Source organism: Chionomys nivalis, chromosome X (genome assembly GCF_950005125.1).
Source record: "Chionomys nivalis chromosome X, mChiNiv1.1, whole genome shotgun sequence".
NCBI lineage: Eukaryota > Metazoa > Chordata > Mammalia > Rodentia > Cricetidae > Chionomys > Chionomys nivalis.
In genome coordinates this window covers 75312448-75326276 of record NC_080112.1, presented here as the reverse complement: position 1 = coordinate 75326276, position 13829 = coordinate 75312448, and the positions used below count along the sequence as shown (strand labels likewise).

Sequence of the window (13829 nt, the reverse complement as noted above, 5' to 3'; positions counted from 1 at the left end):
GGAGGTGGCAGCGGTGCGTCACAAGACCTAACTTTTGGTTTTGTTTACTTATAATTGTACTTATTTATTTATATTATTACTTTTAGTAATGTGGATTTGTGTGTGAGAGAGTGGGTATGTGCTCATGATTGTGGTGCCCGTGTAGGCCAGAGGTGTTGGATCTCCCTGGAACTGGAGTTAGAAGTGACTGTGAGCCACCTGGTATGGGTGCTGAGATTTGAATTGAGATCTTCTGGAAGAGCAATATACGATGCTTTTAACCAATGACCCATCTCTCTATCCCCAGCTTCCCATTTTAAGACAAGGTCTCACCGTGTAACCCTGGCTGGCTTGGAACATGTTATGTAGAACAGGCTGGTTTCAAACTTAGATGTGCTTGTTCTGTCTTCCAAGTGCTGGGATTAAAGGTGTGTGCCACCACATTGGCTAGTCTTAAAGTGGAAGTTTTCTGATTTGAGAGATGTTAATGTCGTAGAAAGACATTAGAGACTGCTAAGGTGATCGTTATCAAGCAATTGGATAGTAACCCAGTATTTTAAATATGTTTAGTTGGGCAAATACTGTATTTCATCAACGTGGAAAACATTAAGCCAGGCCTCTGTGTGTGTGTGTGTGTGTGTGTGTGTGTGTGTGTGTGTGAGAGAGAGAGAGAGAGAGAGAGAGAGAGAGAGAGAGCATGTGCACCGACTTGCAAACTTCAGAAGGATTTGCAAGCATTAAGATACCAGTTACTTGGTTATGTTTTGGTTTGGGGTCAAAAGAAAGACAGGGATTAGGCCTGGGCACACAGGCCTGTAATCCCATCTATTGGAGAAACTAAGGTAGGAAGATCACAAGTTCAAGGCTAGGCAGTGCTTCGGAGTGAATTTAGAGCCAATCTCTGCAGCTGAGTGAGACCCTGTCTCAAAATGAAAAAGTGTAAAGAGGGCAGTAAAAGATAGACCAATGGTAAAGCCCTTGTATGGTGTGAGTGAAGGAGCTCTGGGGGTTCAATCCCTATCACTGCAGAAAAAAACTTGTGACTTTCGTTTTTCAGACACTGGTCTTATGTATTCAAATGACTGCTTTGATTATAGGCATTCTTTTTTTTTTGAGACAGGGTTTCTCTGTGTAACAGTTCTGGCTGTCGTACAACTCACTCTGTAGACCAAGCTGGCCTCAAAATGACAGAGATCTGCCTTCCTCTGCCTCCCAAGTGCTGGGATTAAAGGTATGTGCCACCGCCTTCTGGCTTTTTTAAAAAAATTATTAGAATTTTTTTTAAATACCAATCCAGATTCCCACTCCTTCCCCTCCTCCCATTCTCTCCCAACCCACCCCCATCTAATCTAAGAGAGGGTAAGGCACTTTGCTTTGTGGAAGGTCCCTAGGCTGAGCAAGGTATACATCCAAAAAGAATAGGATCCAAAAAAAGCCAGTACATTCAGTAGAGATAAATCCCAGTGCCACTGTCAGTGGCCCCTCAGTCTGCCCCAGCCATACAACTATCAGCCACATTCAGAGGGACTAGTTTGGTCCTATGCTTGTTCCTTCCCAGTCTAGTTCCTTTAGTAGCACATATACTAAAGTTTGTTTTTGAGACAGTGTTAAAGGCGGGCGCCTTCACTGGCCAATTATAGGCATTCTTTACCACACCAATTTAAACCTTGATTTTGATCAGACTAGATTTGGCAGCCTTAGATGTAGTTGGTCATGGAATTGTCAGTTTATATTGTCACTCTCTTTAGATAAGTATGTGTAGTACATACATAAAAGTATTTCTATCTTGGTGTGGTGGTGCAGATTTGTCTGTAATCCCAGTTACTTCAAGGCTGAAAGAGGAGGATAATGAGTTCGAGGCAGACCTATGCAGCATGGCAAGAATCTGTCATAATAAGCAAGACAAAAGAAAAGAATTACTTCTGAACTGATGTAGGCATGTGAGGTAATATTTTTTTGAGACATAGTATGACTGTGTAGCCCATGCTAGTTTCAAAACTACTGTGCAGTCCATGTTGGTATCCAACATGATACTCCTATCTTATCCTCACAAAACAGGATAGTTAGGCATTTGCCACTCTGTTCAACGTTACAACAGTCCTTATTAGTAAAATCTTTGGGATCCTTCTTAATTTAGTTTAATAATAGTTTGAGGACTGTTGTAAACTGACCCAAGCCTGACTTTGTTGTATGGAAGCAGGCCCCTGTTTGTCCCGGCCTCCCGGCCAGCTCAGCCCCAAAATAACCACACAGAAACTGTATTCATTAAAACATCACTTGGCCCACCAGCCCTAGCCTCCCACTGGCTAACTCCCACATCCCAATTTAACCCATCTCTACCAATCTGTGAATCACCACGTGACTGTGGCCCACCGGCAAGACTCTAACCAGCGTCCATCTCAGGCAGAAGATCCATGACGACCCTCACTCTACTCTTCTTCTCAGCATTCGGTTCTGTCTTCTCTGCCTACCTAAATTCTACCCTATCAGGCCCAAAGCAGTTTCTCTATTCATTAACCAATGAAAGCAACACATGAACAGAAGAACCTCCTACACCATTTGACTTTTCTAGTCAAATAGCTACATCTTATTTCTGATTGGATGAGCTTGGATAGATAAATTTTCACTTCCAAGTTTATGTTTTGTTATTAGCAGAATGAATTTGTAGAAGATATTCTAATTTTAGAAATGTCTCAGCTTCATAAGATTTGCTTTGATTTACTTTTGGGATGTAGGGAGAAGGCTAGTGATGAGGGGAAGTTTATTCAGTGTACATGCATCTTTTTTGCCCTGAAACGCAAATGATTGTATAGAGATGTTTTGTTGCTGATGTGCTACGTATCATGTATACATACAAGTGCAGGTATTTACTGAGAAGAGTAACTATTTTGCTGGAAGGTTGCTAATTTTGGCTTTAGAATTTGTTCTACTTTTTATCTAGTGTAGTTTTATCCTTTTGTGATTGAAATAATACTTTATTACCCTAGCCAGTTCTTTTTGCCTGGGGAAAGATTCTTGCTCTGGAAAAAGTTGTTTGAGATTTGCCCTGTAGCTACTATTTTCATATCCTGCCTCTGAGAAGTGTCTCAGTTTTGGCTTAAAATAGTTATTCCTGTTCCTGCTATCTGTAGTCCAGCTATCTCTTTATTTAATTTCTCATAATTTTTGTTTAGGGTAGCGCTGGCATATTAGTAACCTACACTGTGTTTTGGGAGACTACTTTGCCGGTTAATCTAATATTTGAGTGTCAGTGAGGAACAAGGCTGGGTACTATCTGTGCAAAGGGTAATACTTTCTGCATTTCTTTCCATCTCTCCATTTCTTCACGCGAATTCCTTACCTTCTACCATCATTCAGCAAGGTGGCTCAGCAGATAAAGGTGCTTATGGCCAAGCCTGAGTTTTAGTCCTGAAACACATGGTGGAAGGAGAGAACTGATTCACAAGACTCCATCTGCCCGATAGCACAAGCTGCCTCCCCAGATAAAGACTTGATGCCCTGTAGGCATTCTTAGTAAAGAAAGGGGGATGGCTGAGTAAGGAAGCAGTTCTACAGTGTCATTTATTGGCTCTGCTAGGATCAGAAGAGGAGGGAATGCTGACTTCCGAGAGGTCTAGTAAAGTTTTACAGACTAGATGGGATTGCCATTGAATCTCATGAGACAGAATCTCATATCTAGACTGGCCTTGAACTTATATAGCAGAGACTGGCTTTTAACTCCTCATGGATTCTAGGCATGTGCCACGACCCTACCTTTCTATTGAGTTTTGAATGTGTTGACATCAAAGATTTTACTGTGAGGTGGAAAGATTAGTATGGTTAGAAATTAGTCTTATTTTACACATAGTAGAAGAAATATATACACAAATATTTGGAGCAAGTTAAAAAGTGATAAAAATACTGTCCAAGGTACAGTGAAGTTACTGTGGGAGTAGGAACTCCCCCCTCCTTTTTGGTAGTGCTGTGGACATCTTCAGCATGCTAAGTATGCCCCCTATCTTAGATGAACTCTTCAAGCCCAGGAAGACATTTTACTCCCTGCATCTTTTCTTCTGCTACTGCCACCACTGCCTATTTCTCTCCCTCTGTCTCTTCTGGAGCAATCTTTTTTATAGCTCAGGCTGGCTTAATTTGCAGTAATCTTGCCTCAGCCTCCAGATGATAGTGTGTGTCAGTGTACCAACTTGATGCGAAGGCATTTCTGATGGCGTCTAAGAAATAGAGATGCAGTAGATACTTCAGTCTAGTCCTTAGAGGGTGGGCATACTTTCTTTTTTTAAAATTTTTTTTCGAGACAGGGTTTCTTTTTTTAAAGCCCTAGCTGTCCTGGAGCTCACTTTGTAGACCAGGCTGGCCTTGAACTTACAGAGATCCATCTGCCTCTGCCTTCTGAGTGCTGGGATTAAAGGTGTGTGCCACCACTACCTGGCAAGGTTTTTTTTTTTTTTTCAATAATGGGCACACTTTTGACAAGACTGTGAGAAGATTACATATATGAGGAATGGCAGTTTGAGAAAACCAATAAATGAATAGATAAATAGACAAAAAAGGCCAGGCAACTATATGTTAGCATTTTTATTTTGGAAGAAGGTCAGCTAAGATTTCCTTTAACTTGTGGAAAATATTATTTAACATTTGGACAGTCGCATGTTAGTTAGCTTTCGGGCCTGGTGATTTTATAAATGTTCTGTGTTCTTGTGAATGGGTTTGATCTCAGTTCACAGGTACTAAAAGGATTAGGGTCACCAGTGAAGAGAGAAGGTTAGCCAGTTGCTACTCTAACTCTGAGCGTTTAGGTTTTCACGCTTTTGAATCTCCAGTTTTAGTAGAACTATAGAAATTTAGTTAAAGCTGCCTGTAGTAGCAGCAACAGAGCCATTGTCTTGGGGGAACAGAATTCCCCCAGGCTAAGGCCTGACAGCCAGACCACTAGGGTTTAAAGGGCAGCCTCTGTGAGGAAGGTAAAACAGCTCTGTTTTGTTTATTTCATTTATATTAAACATGTTTTGTGGCTGGGTGTGGTGCACACCTTTAATCCCAGCATTCCAGAGGCAGAGGCAGGTCGATTCCTATGAGTGCAAGGCCAGCCTGGTCTATAAATCGAGTTCCAGGACAGCTAGGACTTACACAGAGAAACCTTGTCTCAAAACAAAACAAAAAATCAAAACATGTTTTGATTTATTTGATAGGTTCCAAATTTAGTTTTGATGGTTGTTTTGAAAACACGCCTCTAACTTGTTTTAAAAGATTGATATATCAAAGAACAATTTAATCATAAGGCAGAATTTAATACTTGGCTTATGCAGGATTTCCTCTGAGTCAGAGGTCAGCAAACTGATCTAGCCACCAATTTGTGGCCCTGTTTTTATAAAGTTCTATTGGAATGCACCCAAGCCTATTTGTTTATGCCACCTGATGCGATTGTAGCAACTGCGTTTTGTAGTTGCAGAGTTGAATGGTTGCCCCTTATGGTCTACAAAGCCTAAAGGAAGTATTCTCTGGCCTTTATAGACAGCATTTGTTGATTTCTGCACTAGGTAAATGCAGGAAAACCATACCCAGCTGAGTAGAGTTGCATAAAAATACATAAACATGTATTCATGCCAAACATTTATCAGCTACCTTAGTTCACCATGTTAGGAGCCACACCTAATTGCACCTGTTAATAGTTTTCCATTCAATTTTTTAAAAATATGTATTTATTATGTATACAATATTCTGTCTGTGTGTATGCTGCAAGCCAGAAGAGGGCACCAGACCCCATTACACATGGTTGTGAGCCACCATGTGGTTGCTGGGAATTGAACTCAGGACCTTTGGAAGAGCAGGCAATGCTCTTAACCTCTGAGCCATCTCTCCAGCCCTCCATTCAATTTTCATAGCCTGCCTTCTACCATTTCACAATAATTCACAAGCTGCAACTACTTGTTTTGAGACAGTCTTACTCTGTAGAGCAAGGATGCCTGAACCTCACCTTGTAAAGTCTGTTCTTACCTTAAACTTGCCCTGATCCTCTTACGTTAGCTTCTTGTGAGTGCTAAGATTATTCATGTTCTAACATACTTGACTTATGAACTGCAACTCTTCTGAAGTTCATTTCCACAAGCAAATTTCAGGTCTGTTTTCAAAGCAAAGTGTCATACTTAATGTTAGTACATTTCGAATCATGTGTAAATTGTGTAAAATTGCTATCATTTTGGGGCTGGAAAGATGACTCAGAGGTTAAGAGCATTGGCTACTCTTCCAGAGAACCCAGATTCAATTCCTAGTATGCACATGGCAGCTCACAATTGTCTGTAACTCCAGTTAGGCCTTCTTTGGACTTCTGCAGCATTGCTTAAGTGTGGTGTGTAGAGATACATATAAGCAAAACACCACATACATAAGATAAAGGAAAAAAACTCTTGCTATTGTTCCTCCCTCCCTGTCCTTTTTTTCTTCCTTCATGCATTGAGACAGGGTCTCACTCTAGTCCATCCAGTCTATCTTCTTCATCACCTTTCCCTCCCAGTGCTAGGATTATAAGTCACCACATACAGTATTTTATTTTCTTTCTTATTTTTTGTTTTTGTTTTGATACAGGGTCTCACGTGGCCAAGGCTAGCCTTGAATTTGTATGTAGTTGAGAATGGCTTTGAACACATTATTTTCTTTCTGCAGCTTCCCGAGTGTCAGGATTACAGGTGTACACTAAGTATGCTTGACTCTGTGGTGGGTGTTTTGAGTATTGTGCTTTTTTTTTGAGACAGGGTTTCTCTGTGTATTCCTGGCTGTCTGGAAACTCACTCTGTAGACCAGGATAGCCTCAAACTCAGAAATCTATCTGCCTCTACTTCCTGGGCTATGGGTTAAAGGTGGAGCACACCTTTAACCCAGCAAGTGTTGAGCTTCTAATCTCACTTTTTCCCTATGAGTTCTGATGTTGATTGCACAAATTTGCATGGTCTTCTTGTTTTATTTTTTACTCTTGAGACAGGATCTCACTGTGTAATCCTGGCTGGCATTGAACTTGCCATATCAATCAGGCTGGCCTCTAGCAGCTCTGCCTGCCTCTGCCTTCCAAGGGCTGGGACTGAAGCTTTGTGACACACCTGGCAGTTGGATGGGAACTCTTTACTGGTACACAGGCAGCTTATTACTGGCTACACCACTGAAGAAAACATCCTCTGGTTGTTGTTGGCATTATTAAGTAAGACAGGATATCTTGTGGACTAGGCTTGCCTCTAATTTGCTGTATATTAATAGTTCAAGCCTTTCAAGTTCTGGAATTATGGGAATGCACCACCACACCCTGCTTGCCCAGTGATTTTTATTTTTATTTTATTTTTTTTTTGGTTTTTCGAGACAGGGTTTCTCTGTGGTTTTGGAGCCTGTCCTGGCACTAGCTCTTGTAGACCAGGCTGGTCTCGAACTCACAGAGATCCGCCTACCTCTGCCTCCCAAGTGCTGGGATTAAAGGCGTGCGCCACCACCGCCCGGCTTGATTTTTATTTTGCATATGTATATATCTGTGTGCACATGGAGTTCCTACCCCACCTGGCTAGGTTTTTTTCTTTTTCTTTTTTTTCAGGTAGCCTCTGAATGAGTTTGGGATTTTTCTGTTGTAGCCTTCAGGCAGCCTCCTAACACACATGCTTTTTCCAAACAGTTCCCTGTACGTTTTTCAGACAGCCTGCTCTCCCTCCCTCCCTCCCTCCCTCCCTCCCTCCCTCCCTCCCTCCCTCCCTCCCTCCCTCCCTCCCTCTCTCCCTCTCCTCATCATGGGTTGTGGGCTCTCCCTGAACCTCCTTCATGGGCTGCTACCAAACTAGGTAGCTGCCTTGAAATCCAGTCAGGCTTTTACTGTTCTACACAGCAACAATAAGCCTCACATCTTTTTTTTTAGAGATTTATTTATTTATTTATTCATTCATTCATTCATTTATTTATTATGTATGCAGTATTCTGCCTCCATGTATGCCTTCAGGCCAGAAGAGGGCACCAGATCTCATTACAGATGGTTGTGAGCCACCATATGGTTGCTGGGAATTGAACTCAGGACCTCTGGAAAAGCAGCCAGTGCTCCAGCCCCTAAGCCTCGCATCTTCATCAGCATAGATTTGGTAGACAATTGGGGATTATTAAAGTGAGAAATTAGATAAGAGAGGTTTCCCACATTAAAAATGGGAAAAACTAATATAATGTATGATAAATGCAAGATAGTTTGAAAATAGAATGATTAAATGAGAGAATATCTACTTTAGATGGGATTTATGTAATGTCAATGTCAATTATAAACATCAGTTTCTTTATCATTTTTGACTTATCACTAAAAATGTTGGTTAATCTGGTTGTTTCTAGGTTCTGGCTATGACAAACAATGCTGCTATGAATATAGTTGAGCACATGTTCTTGTGGTACAATTGAGCATCCTTTGGGTATATACCCAAGAGTGATATTACTGGGTCTTGAGGAAGGTTGTTTCCTAATTTTCTGAGAAATCACCATACTGACATCCAAAGGGGTTGTACCAGCTTACATTCCCACCAGCAATGCAGAAGTGTTCCCTTTACCCCACAACCTCTCCAGCATAAGTTGTCATCAGTGTTTTTAATCTTGGCCATTCTTACAGGTGTAAGATGGAATCTCAGAGTTGTTTTGATTTGCATTTCTCTGAAGACTAAGGATGTTGAATGTTTCCTTAAGTGTCTTTCAGCCATTTTAGATTCCTCTGTTGAGAGTTCTCTGTTTAGGTCTGTACTCCATTTTTTGTTGGATTATGTGTTCTTTTGGTGACCAATTTCTTGAGTTCTTTGTATATTTTGGAGATCAGACCTCTGTCTGATGTGGTGAAGATTTTTTCCCATTCTGTAGGCTGTCATTTTGTTTTGTTGACTGTGTCCTTTGCTTTACAGAAGTTTTCAGTTTCAGAGGTCCCATTTATTGTTTCTCTCAGTTTTATGCTTCTGGGGTTATATTTAGGAAGTGGTCTCCTGTGCCAGTGTGTTCAAGTGTACTTCCCACTTTCTCTTCTATAAGGTTCAGTGTGGCTGGCTTTATGTTGATCGCTTTGGACTTGATTTTTGTGTATGGTGATAGATATGGGTCTATTTTCATTCTTCTACATGTTGCTATTCAGTTATGCAAGCACCATTTGTTAAATATGCTTTCTTTTTTCCATTTGATATTTTTTGCTTCTTTGTCAAAAATCAGGTGTTCAAAGGTGTGTGGACTTTTGAAAATGCCAATTCTCTATGCTAAAGGATAATTGGGCTGTTAAAGGCAAGGTCAACACCTGGGTGTTGCACAGAGAGCGGGCCCTTTTGTTCTGTCCCAGCCGCCTGGCTAGCTTACACCCGAAATAATCACACAGAAACTGTATTCATTTAAACAGTACCTGGCCCATTAACTCTAACTTCTTATTGACTAATTCTTGCATCTTAACCCATTTCTGTTCATCTGTGTATCGCCACATGACTGTGGCTTACTGGCAAGATTCTAACCAGTGTCCGCCTCAGGCAGGAGATCCATGGCATCTGCCACTCTGCTGCCCTTCTTCCCAGCATTCATTTCTGTCTACTCCATCTACCTAAGTTCTGTCCTATCAACTAGGCCAAGGCAGTTTCTTTATTCAACCAATGAAAGCAACACATATACACCACCTGGAGGAATGGATCTGAGATACAATTAGTATTGAATCTCATGACCATGATGATGCATGGATAGGAGAGGTGATTTCCAGAGGTTTGAGGAAAAATTGAAATGTCAAATGTAATAATTATGCCAAACAAGGTCACCTTAAAAGGGATCGTGGACAGGGTATTTCTATAAACAGTGTTTTTTCTCAGAATAATCTATTCAGGACACCCCTTCCTTCTGGATTATGCAGAAAGTGTGGCAAAGGCAGGCATTGGACTAATGAATATAGGTCAACAAGGAATATTCATGGTAATCCTTTGTTGTCAGGAAACTCTGTGAAGGTGCTCTCACAGGCCCTTATGCCAAATCAGGTTCACTTCATTTCCTGCCATAGTAGAGAGAACTCCTTCCCAGCGCAATTAAAGAACTTCATTCCTACTATTGTAAGAAACCATACTGCTGTGGATAATAGAACAGCTATAGAAGAGAGAATAAAAAAATTCAGGAGAAACCACAAAGTGAGTATTTTGGTGGACTTCTATAAATATAAAGACCAAAATTAAAAATATGAATAAATGACATTGCCATTGAAGGTCTGGTAGACACAGGTCCAGATGTAACAATAATTTCATTAGAATCTTGGCATACAAATTGGACTCTTCATGATGTAAATGTTTAGTTTTTAGAGATCAGAACTTTATCTCAGGTAAATCAGAGCGTGAGATGTGTCGAATTATAGGGCCAGAAGGTCAAAGAAGAATATTAAAACCATATGTGGCTAACATAACAATGAATTTTTGGAGATGTGATTTGTTATAACAATGGAATATGTAGATTAACATTTCCCCAGTCTTAGAAACAAGCCATAAATTAACATGTGTTTCTGGGAAAAATGTTAGAAGGTTTTATAAAAACAGTCACTGACCCTTTAGATTATACAAGAACAGAGTACAACAGCTGCTGATATTCCAAAGGCACCAACACCCTTACCGCTAAAATGGTTGACAGACAAAACTATATGGAGTAAGCAATGGCCTTTAACAACAGAGAAACTACAGGCTTTAGAACAGCTGGTACAGGAACAACTAAATGCTCAGCATATTGAAGAATCAACCAGCTCTTGGAATTATCTTACACTTGTTGTTAAAAAGAAATTTGGAAAATGGAGAATGATAACAGATCTAAGAGCAAGATTCAGCCAATGGACTCTCTACAGTCTGGCGTTCCTTTGCCTTCTCTATTTCCTAAAGGATGGCCTCACTCACTATACCTGTTACAGTAAAAGTAAAACACCACAGGTTCTCTAGTGACAGCAGTGGTCCATGAGCATGAGACCACAGCGGGCCACGGAGGCAGCTGGGCCCCAGGCAGGAAGCCCCCTAATGACCATGAGGGTCAGTGAGTCCTAGACAGGGAGCCTAGGCAGGGAGCCACATGGTGGGTGAGAAACTGAGATCAGCAAGTACCAGGCCAGGAGCTGTGTGGTGGGTGAGAGACTGAGAGGGGTAGACCACGAGGAACCAAAGCCACAGTGGGTGAGAGACAGATGGATAGGTGTTCCATGTAGAGTGAGGTTGGATATTTATTTATGAGGTGGGTTATGGAGGGGATGGGAAAAGGGGAGAAGGGGAAAGAGCAGAAAGAGGCAGAAAGAGAAAGAACCAGAGAGAGAGAAAGAGAGAGAGAAAGAGAGAGAGAGAGAGAGAGAGAGAGAGAGAGAGAGAGAAGGAGGAGGAGGAGGAGGAGGAGGAGGAGGAGGAGGTAGAGGGGGGAGAAGTGGGGAAAAGGGAGTGAGGCAGAAGCTGCCTCTTTGGGAGAGAGACTAGCTCTCCCTGGTGGTGAAGTGGGGGGGGGGAGGGAGTGGGCGGGACTTGTCTCCTAAAGGGACAGGACAGACTATTACAATACCTTTATGAGAAAAAGAAAAATTTGCCTTCACAGTACCTACTTACAATAATTCTTAACTTGCTAAAAGATATCAATGGAAGGTTCTCTCAGAGGGTATGATTATAGCCACACCCTATGCTAATATTTTGTACAGGAAATGATATGTAAGTAATTTCCTGAATGTATAGTTTTCTGTTACATGGATGACATTTTGCTATCTGATTCAGATGTAGATACTTTAGAAGGAATGTTTGAACAAGTAAAGCAAGTTTTGCCTTATTGGCGATTACAAATTGCTCCTGAAAAAGTACAAAGAGGAGATTATATTAATTATTTAGGCTATAAAATAGGTTTACAAAAAAATTAGACCCCAAAAGGTACAAATTAGGAGAGATTGCAGATTCTTAATGACTTTCAAAGATTACTAGGAGAATCTGCAGTAGTCTTCTAGCTCGTGGGACATTGACGATTGAAGTTAGACCCTCATCTGCTTAGATGGCTCACTGGCTCTTTCTTTGAAGCAGGATAATAGCTGTGGGAACTAGGATTGGAACAATTTGAAGGGTGACTGGGAAGTGAGGAAAACACACAGTATGTGTAGATTTAAGAAGTTTTGCCATATTCACATCCCCACATGTGAATTCCATCTGTTCTGGAGGCTGAGGCAAGAAGGTCTGAGTTTAAGGGCAGCTGGGATTAGCATAGTCAGACCTTGTTTTAAAACCCATGCATACACTCATACCCGAGTCTGGCTACCCAGAAGAGTAGCTGTGAAGGGAAACACAGTGAAATCGGGTATATAGGGACTTGGGTAATGTGGGGTGAAGGCACCCCTTGACTTTCTCAGATTTACCAGTGTCAGTGCAAGGAGTTTGCATTTAATTCTAAGTGCAGAAAGTCTGTTTGGGTCTTTTCCTTGCAGTGTAAGGGATGGGAAGCCTGAGTCTTCTATCACCAGCCCAGAAAGCAAATTCCCTCATTTTTTGGAGACAGGGACTTTGTAGCCCAGGGTAGCCTCGACCTTGCTCTGTAGCCATGATTGACTTTGAACTCCTCATTCTCTTGCTTTCGCCTCCTAAGTACTCAAATTATAGGTGTGATTAGCGTACCTTGCTCCAGGAAGCCCTTTTGGTGGCTGGGCAAGGTGGCTCACACCTGTGGTCCCAGCATCTGAGAGGCAAAGGCAGGTGGATCTCCCTGAGTTTAAGGCCAGCCTGGTTTATTTACAGAGTGAGTTCCAGGACAGCACGGCTGTTACACAGAGAAACCTTGTCTCAAAAAACAAACACAGAAAAGTAACCTACAATGCATGAAAATGGAACCCCATTTTTATCGTAGCCACTCAGTGAAGGAAAACAAACCCACCGAGGCACTTCCTAATAGTAGTACTATTGTTGAGGTTTTGCTTGGTTTCTATTTTTTTTTTTTAAAAAAAAAGCAAACCAGAAATTTGAAATGGAAAAAAAAATTACTGAGGTACTTTGGAAGTGGAAAATTTGTCTAGCATCTGAGGGAGATGGTGTATTTAATCCCAGCACTAAAAATAAAATAAATGAGCCGGGCGGTGGTGGCGCACGCCTTTAATCCCAGCACTTGGGAGGCAGAGGCAGGTGGATCTCTGTGAGTTCGAGACCAGCCTGGTCTACAGAGCTAGTTCCAGGACAGGCTCCAAAACCACAGAGAAACCCTGTCTCGAAAAACAAAAACAAAAACAAAAAAAATAAAATAAAATAAATGTACACAGAACCAGTTTGCCCAAGTTATCTGGTCTGTCTGCAGTTCATTTTCTTTTACATTTTTCTAGTTTAGCATTCAAATTTGTGTTCACATGTCACGATGTACATGTGGAGAAGACAACCTTGACTTGACTGCAGACACCTTCATTGCTGAGGCATCTTGGCCCTTGGGGTTTTCACTAGTTGTTAAATGGGCACAATGTAAAGCTAAGGTAATGCACTGAAACAGCATACTGCATGCTAGTGCTCAGTGCTAGGTAAATGCTCATCATAGCAGTAGGAGGGCTGCTAATAGGAGCAGGGTATCCTTATGCCCTTCTGGAGCCCTGTGCAAGAGCTCTGGGCTGCCTGTGCCTTGAACTGCTGTGTCCCTGGCAGTGGAAGGCCATGGGATCCTGAATCATAAATCATAATGAAATAGTGAAATGTTGAAAACTGTTGGGAAATCTATGTATGGTATTATACCTGTAACCTCAGTGACTTGGATCACTGTGCTATGAGGATCTCAAATTTGAGGCCAGCTTGGGAAATTTAGCTAGACCCTATCTCAAAGTAAGATGAAAAAGGATTAGGGCTGTGGCTTAACAATAGAATGTTTGCCAAAACATT

General features: G+C 41.5%; 1 protein-coding gene across 13 annotated transcripts in view; it reads left to right on the top strand.

Annotated features, from left to right (window-relative positions):
* The window catches only part of Atrx (ATRX chromatin remodeler), a 157947-nt gene that overhangs the window by 6906 nt on the left and 137212 nt on the right, over window positions 1–13829 (top strand). The gene's annotated exons all lie outside the window — the stretch shown is intronic.